General features: G+C 40.1%; 1 non-coding gene across 1 annotated transcript; it reads right to left on the bottom strand.

Moving 5' to 3' along the window:
• Nucleotides 1–13,920: 13,920 nt before the first annotated feature.
• Nucleotides 13,921–14,028, bottom strand: LOC148572210 (small nucleolar RNA R71). The gene has a single exon (XR_015908374.1). It is a non-coding gene; the product is annotated as a small nucleolar RNA R71 (small nucleolar RNA).
• Between the last annotated feature and the right edge of the window lie 2,282 nt (nucleotides 14,029–16,310).

The following is a 16,310-nucleotide window of genomic DNA, read 5'->3' as shown; positions in this document are numbered from 1 at the left end:
GCTAAAATGAGAGTAAGTCGGTTAAGCATAGGCTCAAAATTGGCTAACAATGGAGAGTAAAAGGTAGGCTATTTGGGTAAGTGGGCTAATGAAATAATGGCCTCAATCATACAAATGCATGAATACAAGAAATAATTGGATATATAGAATCAAGCAAATCGAGGATCACAATCATAGAAAGAGAACAATTGCACACAAGAATGGAAAATAAGTGGTTATAAAAATGTAACCACACCATAAGGCTCAAGTCTCACAAGCTTGTGTTCTTAATTCAATACATGCTTCACAAAGTAGGAATTCAAGCAAGTTTCACCAAAATTTCTCTTCAATCAATTGGGTTGATGCCCTATTTCCTATAATTAAAATTCTTGGAGAATCTCAATATTTGACTAAGTATTGTTGTTGATTGAGAAATTCAAAAATGTTCCTTAGTTTACCCTTTTCTTTTTCACTTAAAACTGATTTCCTATGCAAAAAGGGTGACTAGGTTTTCACTTAAAACATTATTTCTAATCACAACCACAAACTAAAAAGAAAGATATACAAAAGAAGATGTGCAAAAATGTATAAAGAAAAATCCAACTAAAATATGGAATCTATCATCTAAAACATCTAAAGACATCCAAAAGCATCAAAATATCTAAAATCCAAAATAGGTAGTAAAGGTATCCAAAATAGCAAGAATATCCAAAATAAACTCAAGATGCATCAAATATATACAAGAGATATGCAAAGTAAGGTAACTCAGAAGGTGGCCAAAATGTTCACCGGTCCTCTAATGATGCTACCGGTGACTTCCCCACACTTAAGACTAAGCATCGTCCACGATGCTAAACCGGAGGATCAGTGGTAGGTACAACGGTAGCTGTTGAATCTGTCTGAGGCTGTGGAATCGGCTCCTCATGGGTCTGTGGGATCTCTGTAGTGTCAGGAGCAGCTGGAGGTGCATCCCGCTGAAGCAGCTCATCCGCATCCTCCTCCTGATGATCCTACTCATCGGAGGTCGGAGAGTCTGGAAGCGGAGGTAACTCAGCGCCAAGGGAGATGAGTGCCTGATCCATCCGATCCAGTCGGCGTCTGACATGGAGCCTTTCGCGCTCTAAGAACCGAAACAGACGCTGAACCAGTAGGTAAGTGGGCTCGGGTGCTGAAGGAGGTGGGGCTGCTATCGAAGAAGACGGTATAGCTGCCTCAACTGCCGCTCTAGCTCGAGAACGGCGGCTAGTCAGGGGCCTCTCGTGCACCCATACACCCCAGGGAATAGTAACTTCCTTGTCGTCGTCATCTGGAGGTGGCGGTGTCACGTCATTGTCCTCCCACGGGACATAAGCTAGCTCAGCTAAGCTAGTAACCAGTGTCGGAAACGGTAACAAGCCGCGAATATGAGCTCTCCACATGCTATGCCTAATCAGTCGGGGAAAATATACTTCCTTCCCCTCCATGACACACCCAATCAAGACTAGCATATCCATCGGAATCTCTGAAAAGTAAGTGGTAGGGAAGACATAGTGGGCAAATATTTGTTGCCAAGTCCTAGCCTCCCTAGTCAGATATGCAAATAGCATGCCCTTGGGCTTTGTGTTGCTCGAATCCATTACCCAAGAAGCATCTGGTGTAGCAATCACGCGCCTAAGCGCCTCATAGTTGAAAGTCATGGAGAGGAGAGCTACCTCTGCCTGCTGGTAGGCACAAGTCTCAGGAGTACCAACTCTGCAGAGCAGTGCATCCCTCAAGGCATCCTCAGTGATCATAATCTCTCTACCCCTCAAGTATACTGAATCCAAGCTTGGTCGAAAGAAATTGCAGTAAAATTCCTTGACCCACGAGATGTTAATCCGTCCCAAGTCCCTATCGACGAAATCCAAGCCCAGCTCAGAAATACGGGCGTTTATGGCACGCCTCACATCATTGGGAAGATTCAGCTTCTTTTCAATATTCAGATTTTTCTTTGCATAACGGGAAAGGCGTAGCTCGCAGTAGAGATTTGGAAATTTAGTTGGATCAGTGGACGGGAGAAACTGATTTTCTTTCTCCTTCTCATTCAGGGGATTCCTCGCATAGTTAGCATATGGTGAGGGTGTGGAGGTCTTGGAGCGCTTCCTCTTTTTGGAAGCAGTGGCGATAGCTTTTCCTTTATCCGACATCCTGAAAACATAGGTAATATAACATGAGCCTATAGCCAAGTAGATACACGGCATCCAAAGCAAAGCATATTCATGAAGTGAATAAAGGAAGAATGTTTCTTGGAATGCAAGCAACAGAATATAAAATTCAAATCGAACTTCAAACCAAGAATGCAAACCATGTCTTGCACATTATTCATTAATTGAGTTCAGAAAGCACCATATCCAAAAGAATGACATAAAGAGTTAGGAGGAAAACCAAAAGAAGTTAGTTGGTTGAACGAGTTAGACTTAGAAATCAGTTTGAAAATTAGTGATATGGTAATTACTATCTCAATTTGAAATGAGTGAACAAAACAATGCTGTAGGCACGTTCACAATCATGAATTGCAACAAGTCATGGATGAGGAAATATGATATTGCTAGAAAGCAACTAATATGAAGCAAACCATCAATCAATGTGAAGATCACTAAAATCATAGGAATTTATGTTGGTGGAATCAATTCATCAAGGAATGAACCGATCAAAAGGCAATCAACAACAAACCCAATGATACATCAATGTCACAAGTCGACAGAGACGTGAAAAAAAAGATCTTCAACTTGTGTGTTGATGGAAGAGAGGCATGAATAACAAGCAATGGTCAATTGAAAAGCTTACTCAACTATGCAATGCAAGGAAGCAAATCGGCATGACTAGCAAGCAAGAATACGAAAAGCATGACCAAAGAACTTGTTCTTAAGGAGTTTCAAAAAAAAACATTTAAGCAACAGCGCCCTAATTGAACAGAACTTATCAACTGGGGTTGTTACATTCATCAAATAAGAGCAATATAAAAACTGTGGTTAATGAAAATCCGGCAGCATTTCAGCAGCAAATTGGCTAATCCCCAAAATTAAACAGTCGCAACAAATTCCATACGGATTCATTAAGGAATCAGAAACACAGAAATCAGGTTTTGAATTCATATGAATGGGCGAACAAGCCAGTAATGCAGCACAAACAGCAATGAAACAGAGCAACTCCACAGTGACAGGAAAGCAAACAATGCCTAAATCCACTACTCAGCCCAGATTCGCTAACCACCTAAATCAAACTAAACTAACTAACTAACCTAATTCTAAATACATTAACAAAAACAAGAAGAGGCAGGAAAGGGAAATAGAATAGGGGGGTATGGAACCTGGGGTGCTGGAAACTGAGCGGAGCAAAGGGAAAGAAGGTGAAGCGGAGTGGTGAAAAGAAGAACTGGCCGGGGCAGCGCGGTTGAACTTGCGCAGGCGGCAGCGGCGGTCGCGGCGAGTGGCGCTGGGCGGCACTGGGACGCTGAGAGGCAGATGGGTAGAGACAGAGAAGAAGGGTGAGTGGAAGAGAGGGGGCGATGAAGGGAAAAGGGCGAGGCAATGATGGCAGCGGCGTCGACGTAGCGCTCGCCGGAGGTTGCTGGGAGTTGAGTGGTGGGAGAAGAGAAATGGAACGTTAGAGGGGAAGAAGTGTGGTGCGCGAATGCGCTAGGGTTCGCGTCTCTGGGGTAAGTGAAAATTCGAATCCGCACGCGCGCGCACTGTGCGCGTTCGCGTGAGTGGAGGGAATGGATGAACGGTGCGGAAGCGCCAGACGCGCAGGCGCGTATGTGAAGGAATCGGGATGGGCGCGGGCGCGCAAGGTGCGCATCGGCGCGGATGTGCTGGGCTGGAGGTTTAAAAGAGGCCCAAAGTTGGCACAACTCTCGGGTCCTTTGGCCCTGGGTGATGCTAATACGCATCGATGCGCACGCGCACTATGCGCGTTTGCGTGGACGGCTTGAGCTTATTGGATAGTTGCGGAGGCGTGATATACGCCAACGCGTGGACAGCGAAACAGAGAGGGGTGCGGACGCGTACAGCGTGCGTTCGCGTGAGTTGAGTTGAGCTGGGGGCTTAAAGTTGGCCCAGATCCAGCGCAACTCTCTGGATATTGGCCCAGAAGTCGTAGCAGCGGATCGACGCGTATGCGGCAGGTGCGCGCACGCGTGCGTTTCCTGATAGCTTTATAGGCGCGCACGCACGTGGTGCGCGTCAGCGTGGATTGAATTGGGCTCGAGGCACAAGGCTGGCCTAAGAGAGGCCCAACTCTCTGGAAAATGGGTGATGAGGCATCCGCTCAGGGGCGCGTGCGCGTATGGTGTGCGCACGCGTCCTTCCCACCCTTCTTCTCTCTTCTTTTTTTTTTTTTTTAAATTTTCAAACATACTAAAACCAAAACTTATACAAGTAAAATGCAAATTAACAACAACTAAACTAATCAAAACAAACTAAGAAGCAACCAATCAATCAAAGCAAAATGTATAAGAGTATAGAAAATAATAAAAACTACCTACAATGGTAACTCCAATCACTTATTAACCAAATCTAAAAGAGGGTGGAAAGAGTTTACCATGGTGGGGTGTCTCTCACCTAGCACTTTTGGTTTAAGTCCTTAAGTTGGACATTTGGGAAGCTCTTTGTCATGGTGGCTTATGCTTGTACTCATCCTTGAATCTCCAAGGATCATTGTTCTTCAAATGGTTGACAGAAATTCCAACCAAATTCACCATCCTTGGGCAAAGTTCTACCCAAGAAATGAGCTCCCATAGTTGGTTGACATGCTTCGATCCGGGATCCCATATCTTATTCTCACACCCATCTTCTAGTTGATTGTCATGATTCTTCCATCCGGGTGGTTGAGACATAGAATTCTCTTGAGTATACCAAGTCTTCCTCCTAGACCAACACAAGGTAGCATGCATCCAATCATAGTTCCCACATTTTGAAGCTTTGACCTCAATGAGCTTAATTCCAAACTTCCAACCACTACACAACTCATTCTTGCTTTTAATTCCACAAAGAGCTCTAAGTTGTCCATCCGTTTCAATCAAACCATATTCAAGCGAGAAAGCGAAGCTTATGGATAGGAATATTACCCACTTGAATGTTGTGTTGGATGGTGACTCGGGAAGGGAGACCTCCCCACACTTAGACAATGCAAGGTCTACTTCCTTGTGCTCTTCTTTGTGTATTTCCACCTCTTTGCGAGCTTCCTTGATTTCAACCCTTCCCCTTTTATCACATGGCTTAGTGTTGTCTTCAAGAACTTTGATTTCTTGCCTAATGGGAGGTGGTTCGATTTTGGATAGAAATTCATTGATGAATAAATCCATTTCTTGGTCAACCTCTTCATATTCTTCAATTTCAATGTACACCATGCCGACGTTTTCCTCTTGGTAGCTCTCTTTCTCATCGCTCACCAAGGGTATAGGTTGTGCACACTCTTTTATACTTTCAACTCCATGTCCAATGGGAGAGGATTCCATTGTAGAGAGAAATTCATCCATGATTGAATCCATCTCTTGATAAACTGCTTCCAAGTCTCCAACAACGGTATGCCTTAGAGGTTGCGCACCTTCTTCAACTTCAATATCGAGCTCCTTGGAAGAGTGCTCCATGAGGCTACATTGCCTTGGACTTTTAACATCTCCTAAATCTTCAACCACTTCTTCCTTTTCTTCAATGATTATAGCTTCCTCTAGTTGCTCCAATACAAAATTTGACTCCTCCTTCTCCACCGAATTTTCCAATTTCTCTTTCATGCTTTGCTCTTCTTTTGACTTCTCACATGTGGTCACGGAGGTACCTTGAGTATTCAAGCATTGGTGGGCTAAAGTGTGCACCACCTTGGTCAAATTGGTCACAAATTCAAGTGTATCCCGCTTCATGGATTCTTGTCTTTGAAGTAACAAAGTGAGAGGATCGTCTATTGGGGCTTGGGGTGGGTGGAGAGAGGGTCCATGGTAGGAAGGTGGTTCTTGGGGGTAATCTTGATAGGGTTGTGGTGGTTCTAAAGGTTCTTGCTCATAATGATCACAAGGATGTGGTATGGGTGATTGGTTATATGATAGATAAGGGTCACATAGAGGTACTTGGTAGAAAGGGGCTTGTGAGTATGGTTGGGAGTTATGTTGAGGGTATGGATCATAGGCATATGGTGGTGGTTCTTGAAAATCGCAAGGTGAGTCACCATAGCCATTGGATTGGTATGCATCATAGAATGGCTCTTCTTCATAGTGCATTGGTGGAGGTTGTTGCCATGAAGATTGATCATATGCATATGGCTCCTCCCACCTTTGGTCATCCCATTCTTGATACACATCTTCATTATAGTCCTCATTTCCTTCAACATGTTGATAACCAAACTCATAGCCAAGGTGAGAATTCATGATAGCAAGAAGAAAATGAAAACAAAATCAAATAAGAAGCAAGAAAATTAAATCCTAAAACTAGCAAGAGCTAACAAAAGCAAACATATTCACACTATTCACATATATACAATAACCAATAACATAACACCATTGCAATTCCCCGGCAACGGTGCCATTTTGATGATTGGATTTTTGACGGTTTAGAATTTCACTAATGAAATCTCGTTGTAAAGTATAGTTTCTAAACCAAGCAATAATCCTTTCATACAAAAAGTTGTTTGTCACTAGTACAAACCCCTAAAATTTATAAACCGAAGTATTGGACCTCGGGTCATTCTCCCTAGGAATTACAATAAAGTGTCTTGTTATTGGTTGTGAGTTATTTTGGGGTTTTGGATAAGAAGCATGAAAAGTAAATGGCAATGAAAATAAACTAACAACTATAAAAGCTCTTGGCAAGGTATGAAAATTAGAAGTCCTATCCTAGTTATCCTTCTCAATTGTGATGAGAATTGTTCATTGCTCCCACTTAGTTAACCTCTAACCATGGAGGAGAGTCAAGTGGATGAATCAATTTGATTCCTCAAGTCCTAATTAACTCCTAAAGGAGAGACTAGCTTTAGAGGCATTCAAATCAATTAGCAAACTCTAATTATCAATCAACAAAGGAATTAGATAACTCAAGAGTCACTAATCACTCTACCTAGGCCAAGAGGAACAAAATCTATACGAAAATCCAACCAAGCATTTCATCAAACACTCGGAAGGCACAAAAGAAAAGTAAAGCAAATCACAACAAGAACGAATTCTAACTACAATTGAATACAAAGAATTAACAACAACAATCAAGGAAATCACAATTATCATGAATTACCTCAAATTTCATTATTGAAAGGGAATAAAAGAAATAACAATCTATCCAAAACAAAGTGAAGAATTACAAGAATTAAAGTACATAACTAAAGAGAGGGAGAGGAGAAGATTAAGAATTGGCAAAGGAGAATTGAATTAAGGCATGAATTAACCCTAGATCTAAGAAGAGATATTAACCTAAACCTAATCCTAATCCTAGAGAGAAATGAGAGCTTCTCTTTCTAAAACTGCTTTAAACTAAAGCTATCACTAACTTCCAATCTCCTTCTTCCTACCCTTTCAATCCTTGATCCTTTTATTCCTTGCTATCAGCAATTGGCGCCAAAAAATGGGTTCAGAAACCCCTCAAAATCGCCAGGCACGTGTTGCCTTAATGAAGTCATGTGCAGACATCGACGCGTGCACGCACGGTACGCGTGCGCGTCCCTGGCTGATTCTGCAATGTGCGCGCGAGCGCCTTGTGCGCGTGCGCGCGCTTGGCCGTAATCAATTCTTTGGCTTTTTGTGCTTCTCCCCACTTGCATGCTTCCTTCCTTGCTTTCTTTGATCCTTGCCTGGCCTATTTCAATCCTGGAATTGCTAGCAAACACATCAAGGCCTCTTATGGAATCAAGGAGAAATAAAAATTCATCAAAATAAGGCCTGAAAAGCATGTTTTTACACTTAAGCACAAATACGGGAGAGATAACAAAACCATACTAATTCATAGGTTAAATGCGGGAAAAGGTCATCAAAATACTCTAAATCCAATACAAGATAAACCCTAAAAATGGGGTTTATCAATGCCTATACTTGTGTTTTACTTGCATTGTAATTAATTGTGTTTTCTACTGGGATTGAGGAGGCTCGGAATGCGGTGGCGATGGGATCGCATGGAGGATAGCTTGGTGAAGGCTGTGGGACAGCGGAGAGTTGTTAGTTAGAGAATCCACTAAGTTAGATTACCATTTTATTGTTAAGTTTTAAGTTATGCTTTACTGTTTTAGTCATGCTTTAAGATGAATCTTGTGATGGATATGAAGTTCTAGGATTGCCTCTGGCGTCCCGGAGTCTTATATCTTACATCACTAAGCACTGTTACCATACTGAGAACCTCCGGTTCTCATACCATATTCTGTTGTTATTTTTCAGATGCAGGTCGCAACCCACCTCAGTGAGTTGTTTCGATGGTGACAGAGTCTTTTTGCTTCTTTTGTTTATATCTCTCATCTTTTGTATTTACTTTTGCCTAGAGGCTTGTTTTGAGAGGAAAACTTGTATAAGATATTTTTTAAACTTTTAGTTTTCTGTATGGTCTGTATATAGCTAGCCGGCTTAAACTCTGTGAGCCATGGCTAGATCTTCATACTATTATACTATGATATTTTGTTATATTATATATATCTTGTGCATTAAGTTAGTAGCTTCGTGTGTACGTTTTGCGCTTTTCAAATCTTGTTTTTCAGCTGTATCATTCATCGGGCTTCTAGAATATATTACTCCTTCCATATATAAATATGTAAAAGTTTTAGAATTATCGTAACCTTTGATTAACCTTTGCTTTACGACGCGAGGTAAGGCTTAGGCTAATTAGGGTGTTACAAGTAGTACCAATTTTCTTGTATAAAAATTCTGAAATTATAAACATGAGTAACAATTTGTTTATTAACTTCTCTATATATAGAGTGTGTGAATGTAATGTCTTGCAATTATCGATCTCTTCTTCTCTTTCTAATGCTCTTCTTCTACTTCTTATTCTTCTTATTTCTCTTCTTTGTTGTGTGTAAGTTTTTTTATTAATATTTTGGGTAATTTTTTTTATTCATTTTAGTTATATAATTTTTTAAGACTATGATAGTTAGTTAATTCGTTTTATTTATTGTAATAGAAATTAAATTTTCGTAAATCACAAAAATGAATAATAATATTAGTTTTAAAATTTATTATAATGGTCAAATTTTATCTGAAATAGCTGAAGGTGTGATATTTATGTGTAATAATTCTTGTACATCTATTCTTTCTTTTATGGTGTCATTCGAAGAATTTAAGAGTTATATTTGTCAAAATATAGATCCTCATATGCTAAAGAAGGTGACAAATATTTTATACAGACGACCTATATTAGTGTTTGGTAGGTTCGTTCAATTTCAGGCGATGTACATCAATGATGACACAAGTCTGCAAGAGATGTTCTCAATCTACTATCAAGCCCAATCACAATTGTCTGTTATTGAGCTGTATGTGGAGTTTGAACAATTACCAAATACCGTCGAAGAACATGATCATGATTTCAACTGGAAAAGTTATAACGGTGACAGCGAAGAGGAATATGAAGGCAATTACGATTTCATTGATCTAAATGCAGACGAGGAACAAGAGGACTGCACCGTTGAGTCAGACATGGAAGACGTTGCAAATGCACTAGCAAGTGAGCATCCATTCGAAGAACCATCTTTCATGTGCGCTTTGGATCTCGATGCCATGAATGCTTCAGAATTTTCAGAGTATGCCAATGTGGGTTTGTAGTTGCATCACACGGTATTTGGATTAGTAATTTAAATATTATGTTTGTATATTAATATTATGCACTGTATAAATATGGTGTTGCGGTGTTACTGCAGATCCACCTGTGGTCGTAGATGGTGAATTTGTCATAGGGATGGAATTTAATTCTAGATAGGCCGTGATAAAGGCAGTTAAAAATTATACCATTCACAGAGGTGTTGATTATCGGATTTTTGAGTCTGAGCTGACGGCATTTTACGCAAAATGTGTGCAATATGGGCAAAGTTGTGATTGGCTTATCAGGGTTAGTATGATGCGAAGAAAGTATTGATGGGAGATTAGATGATACAATGACAACCATACTTGTACTAGAGCCATCATTTCTCAAGATCATTCGAAGTTGGACTCAAACACTATTGCAGAAGCGATTAAGCCATTGAAATAAAAATCACATTTCTGGACTTTACTATGAGTTTGTGTGTTTTTCTGTGATTTCAGGTATTTTCTGGCTGAAATTGAGGGACCTGAGCAAAAATCTGATTCAGAGGCTGAAAAAGGACTGCAGATGCTGTTGGATTCTGACCTCCCTACACTCAAAGTAGATTTTCTGGAGCTACAGAAGCGCAATTGGTGCGCTCTTAATTGCGATGGAAAGTAGACATCCTGGGCTTTTCAGAAATATATAATAGTTTATACTTTGCTCGAGATTTGATGGCCCAAACAGGCGTTCCAAGTCAGCTTAAGAATTCTGGCGTCAAAACGCCAGAACTGGCACAAAAGCTGGAGTTAAACGCCCAAACTGGCACAGAAGCTGGCATTTAACTCCAAGAAAAGTCTCTACACATGGAAGCTTTAATGCTCAGCCCAAGCACACACCAAGTGGGCCCGGAAGAAGATTTCTGCATTAATTACTTATTTCTATAAACCCTAGGCTACTAGTTCTCTATAAATAGGACCTTTTGCTATTGTATTTATATACTGAGATAAACCTTTTCACGTTTGGGGGCTGGCCTCACGGCCATGCCTAGACCTTGTTCTTATGTATTTTCAACGGTGGAGTCTCTACACACCATAGATTAAGGTGTGGAGCTCTGCTGTTCTTCATGAATTAATGCAAAGTACTACTGTTTTTCTATTCAATTCATGTCTACTTCTTCTCTAAGATATTCATTCGCACCCAAGAACATGATGAATATGATGATTATGTGACACTCATCATCATTCTCACCTATGAACGCGTTCCTGACAACTACTTCCGTTCTACATGCAAACAAGCTTGAATGTGTATCTCTTGGGTTTCTAATCTAAGATTAAAACCTTCGTGGTATAGGCTAGAATTATTAGCGGTCATTCCTGAGATCCGGAATGCCTAAACTTTGTCTGTGGTATTCTGAGTAGGATCTGGGAAGGGATGACTGTGACGAGCTTCAAACTCGCGAGTGTTGGGCGTGTGACAGACGCAAAAGGATCAATGGATCCTATTCCAACATGATCGAGAACCGACAGATGATTAGCCGTGCGGTGACAGCGTGCGTAGAACATTTTCACTGAGAGGACGGGAAGTAGCCATTGACAACGGTGATGCCCAACATAAAGCTTGCCATGGAAGGGAGTATGAATGATTGGAAGAAAGCAATAGGAAAGCAGAGGTTCAGGAGGAACAAAGCATCTTCATATGCTTATCTGAAATTCCTACCAATGAATTACATAAGTATCTCTATCTCTATCTTTATTTTATGTTTTATTCATCTTTTAATTATCAATCCTCCATAACCATTTGAATCTGCCTGACTGAGATTTACAAGATGACCATAGCTTGCTTCAAGCCGACAGTCTCCGTGGGATCGACCCTTACTCACGTAAGGTATTACTTGGACGACCCAGTGCACTTGCTGGTTAGTTGTGCGGAATTGTGACAAAGTGTGATTCACGTTTGAGAGCTCCAAGTCTTTGGCGCCATTGTTGATGATCACAGTTTCGTGCACCAAGTTTTTGGCGCTGTTGCCGGGGATTATTCGAGTTTGGACAACTGACGGTTCATCTTGTTGCTTAGATTAGGTAATTTTACTTTTTATTTTCGAAAAAATTTTTAAAATACAAACAAAAATTTTATTTTGTTCTTCAGATTTTTTAAGAATGAATTCTAGAGTTTCATGATGATCTGTTGAAGTCCGGCTGGCTTTGAAGCCATGTCTAATCTTATTGGACCGAGGTTTCAACTTATCATCACAAGAGCTTGTTGATTTCTATCGATTTTGCTGTTGTTAGTAATGATCTGCTAAAGCTTGGCTGGCCATTAGCCATGTCTAGTGTTTTGGACCGGAGCTTTCATTGAAAGCTTGGCTGGCTAGTAAGCCATGTCTAATTCCTGGACTGGAGTCTTAGACTAGCATTGCAATGATTCCTGGAACTCTTATTAAAAATTTTGAACCCCTTTATTTTCTTTTCCACTCAATTTTCAAAAAATCACAAAAAAAAATTATAAAACCATAAAAATCAAAAATATTTTATGTTTCTTGTTTGAGTCTAATATCAATTTTTAAGTTTGGTGTCAATTGCATGTCTTTATTCTTTGTTGCATTTTTTGAATATATGCATTATGTTCTTCACTAATCTTCAAGTTGTTCTTGATGATTTCAGTGCTCTGATCTTTAATTTCTCTTATTTTGTGTCTTTTGTTGTTTCTTATATGTATTTTCAAATTGTTATAGTCCTTAGTATACAAACTTCTAAGTTTGGTGTCTTGCATGCATTGTTTATTTGATCTTAGTTGTATTCTTCTTATTATTGTTTCTCATCATTTAAAAATTCAAAAAAATTTTAAATTGTGTCTTTTCAAGTTAATAACACAGAGAATTGAAGATTCAGAACATTCACCAGAGGAATTACACAGAAAAAGCTGGGCGTTCAAAACGCCCAGTGAAGAAGGAAAACTGGCGTTTAAACGCCTTGGCTGGGCGTTTAACGCCAGGAAGACACTAGAGGGAAGATTTTGTTTTTAATTCAAATCTTTTTCAAATATTCATAATTTTTCAAAATCAATTTTTTTCAAATCATATCTTTTCAATCATATCTTTTCAAAATCAATTTCTTTTCAATTTTTTTATTACTACTATTTTCGAAAATCCTTGCCACAATTAGTGATTTAATTCAAAATTTTCAAGTTATTACTTTCCTAGTAAGAAAGGATCAAAAGTTTTAATTCTAGAATCATATCTTCTAATTTCTTGTTAGTCAAGTAATCAACTTTAATTTTCAAACTTTCCTTTTTCTATTTGATTCCCAATCATATCTTTTCAATCATATCTTTTCAATCACATCTTTTTCAAAATTAAGTTTCAATCATATCTTTTTTATTTCTAATTTCACAATCTCTTTCAAAAATCACTTAATTTCTTTCCCAATCTTAGTTTTCCAAAATCATCAATAAAATTTTCAAAATTTCTTTTAATTATTTCAAAATCTTTTACTTTAATTTCGAAAATTCTTCCCCTCTTTTCACACCCTTCTATTTAAGGACTAACACTCCTCCACTGAGCAATTCGAACTCTATTTCCCTTGATAAATTCAAATTCTCTCTTCTCTACCTCCTCCTTCTATTCTTCTTTTCCTCTGACATCTCAAGGAATCTCTATACTGTGACATAGAGGATTCCATATTTTCTTCTTCTCTCTTTTTATATGAGCAGGAGTAAGGACAAAAACATTCTTGTTGAGGCTGATCCTGAACCTGAAAGGACCTTGAAGAGAAAGCTAAGAGAAGCTAAATTACAACTCTCTGGAGAGGACCTAACAGAAATTTTCAAACAAGAAGAAGCCATGGCAGCCGAAAACAACAACAATGCCAACAATGCAAGGAAGGTGCTTGGTGACTTTACTGCACCTACTCCTGACTTCTATGGGAGAAGCATCTCAATCCCTGCCATTGGAGCAAACAACTTTGAGCTTAAGCCTCAATTAGTTTCTCTAATGCAACAGAATTGCAAGTTTCATGGACTTTCATTGGAAGATCCTCATCAGTTCTTAGCTGAATTCTTGCAAATCTGTGACACTGTCAAGACCAATGGGGTTGATCCCGAGGTCTACAAGCTTATGCTTTTTCCCTTTGCTGTAAGAGACAGAGCTAGAACATGGTTGGATTCACAACCTAAAGAAAGCCTAAACTCTTGGGAAAATCTAGTTAATGACTTCTTGGCAAAGTTCTTTCCACCTTAAAAATTGAGCAAGCTTAGAGTGAAAGTCCAAACCTTCAGACAAAAGGAAGGTGAATCCCTCTATGAAGCATGGGAAAGATACAAGCAATTGATCAGAAGGTGTCCTTCTGACATGCTTTCAGAATGGAGCATCATAGGTATCTTCTATGATGGTCTGTATGAATTGTCCAAAATGTCATTGGACAGCTCTGCTGGAGGATCTCTTCATCTGAAGAAGACGCCTGCAGAAGCTCAGGAACTCATTGAAATAGTTGCAAATAACCAATTCATGTACACCTCTAAAAGGAATCCTGTGAATAATGGGACAAATCAGAAGAAAGGAGTTCTTGAGATTGATACTCTGAATGCCATACTGGCTCAGAATAAAATATTGACTCAACAAGTCAATATGATTTCTCAGAGTCTGTCTGGAATGCAAGCAGCAACAGGCAGTACCAAAGAAGCTTCATTTGAAGAAGAAGCTTATGATCCTGAGAACCCAACAATGGAAGAGGTGAATTACATGGGAGATTCTTATGGAAACAATTACAATCCTTCATGGAGAAATCATCCAAATCTCTCATGGAAGGACCAACAGAGGCCTCAACAAGGCTTCAATAACAATAATGGTGGAAGAAATAGGTTTAGCAATAGCAAGCCTCTTCCATCATCTTCTCAGCAACAGACAGAGAATTCTAAGTAGAGCCACTCTGACTTAGCAACTATAGTCTCTGATCTAATTAAAACCACTCAAAGTTTCATGACTGAAACAAGGTCCTCCATTAGAATTTTGGAGGCACAAGTGGGTCAGCTGAGTAAGAAAATTACTGAACTCCCTCTTAGTACTCTCCCAAGCAATACAGAAGAGAATCTAAAGAGAGAGTGCAAGGCCATAACCACATCTCACATGGCCGAACTTGGAGAGGAGGAAGAGGCAGTGATTTCCACTGAGGAAGACCTCAATGGATGTCCACTGGCCTCCAAGGAGTTCCATAATGAGGAACCATGGGAATCTGAGGCTCACACAGAGACCATAGAGATTCCATTGAATTTACTCCTGTCATTCATGAGCTCTGATGAGTATTCTTCCTCTGAAGAGGATGAAGATGTTACTGAAGAGCAAGTTGCTAAGTATCTTGGAGCAATCGTGAGGCTAAATGCCAAGTTATTTGGTAATGAGACTTGGGAGGATGAACCCCCTTGCTCATCAAAGAACTGGATGACTTGACTAGGCAGAGATTACCTTTGAAGAGACAAGATCCTGGAAAGTTCTCAATACCTTGTGCCATAGGCACCATGACCTTTGAGAAGGCTCTGTGTGACCTAGGATCAAGTATAAACCCCATGCCTCTCTCTGTAATGGAGAAGCTAGGGATCATTGAGGTACAAGCTGCAAGAATCTCACTGGAGATAGCAGACAATTCAAAGAAACAGGCTTATAGACTTGTAGAGGATGTCTTGGTAAAGGTTGAAGGCCACTACATCCCTGCGGATTTCATAATCCTAGAGACTGGGAAGTGTATGGATGAATCCATCATCCTTGGCAGACCCTTCCTAGCCACAGCAAAAGCTGTGATTGATGTTGACAGAGGAGAATTGATCATTCAAGTGAATGAAGACTCCCTTGTGTTTAAAGCTCAAGGATATCCCTCTGTAACAATGGAGAGGAAGCATGAAGAACTTCTCTCAATACAGAGTCAAACAGAGCCCCACAGTCAAACTCTAAGTTTGGTGTTGGGAGGTTCCAACATTGCTCTGAACATCTGTGAGGCTCCATGAGAGCCCACTGTCAAGCTATTGACATTAAAGAAGCGCTTGTTGGGAGGCAACCCAATTTTTACTTATCTATGTTAAATTTCTCTTTTCTTTTGTTATTTTATGTTTTCTGTAGGTTGATGATCATGTGAAGTCACAAAAACAATTGAAAAAGCAAAAACAGACTGAAAAACAGAATTAAAAACAGAACACCCTGGAGGAGAAACTTACTAGCATTTAAACGCCAGTAAGGGTAGCAGAATGGGCGTTAAACGCCCAGTCTGGCACCATTCTGGGTGTTTAACGCCAGAAATGGGCACCAGACTGGCGTTTAACACCAGAAAAGGGCAAGAAGCTGGCATTAAACGCCAGAAATGGGCAGCAGCCTGGCGTTTAACGCCAGGATTGGCAGAAAGGGGCATTTTTGCACGTCACTTGGTGCAGGGATGAGATATCTTTGACACCTCAGGATCTGTGGACCCCACAGGATCTCCACCCACCCCACCTCTCTCTCTCTTCTTTACCCATTCACGAATCACCTCAATACCTCTTCCCCAAAAACCCCTCACCTATCAAATCCCACCATTCTCTTCACCACTCACATCCATCCTTCATAAAACCCCACCTACCTCACCATTCAAATTCAAACCACTTTTCCTCCCAAAC

This window comes from Arachis ipaensis, chromosome B3 (assembly GCF_059453495.1).
Source record: "Arachis ipaensis isolate K30076 ecotype BB chromosome B3, ASM5945349v1, whole genome shotgun sequence".
In the NCBI taxonomy this organism is placed as follows: Eukaryota; Viridiplantae; Streptophyta; class Magnoliopsida; order Fabales; family Fabaceae; genus Arachis; species Arachis ipaensis.
This window is presented reverse-complemented; position numbering and strand designations above follow the sequence as displayed.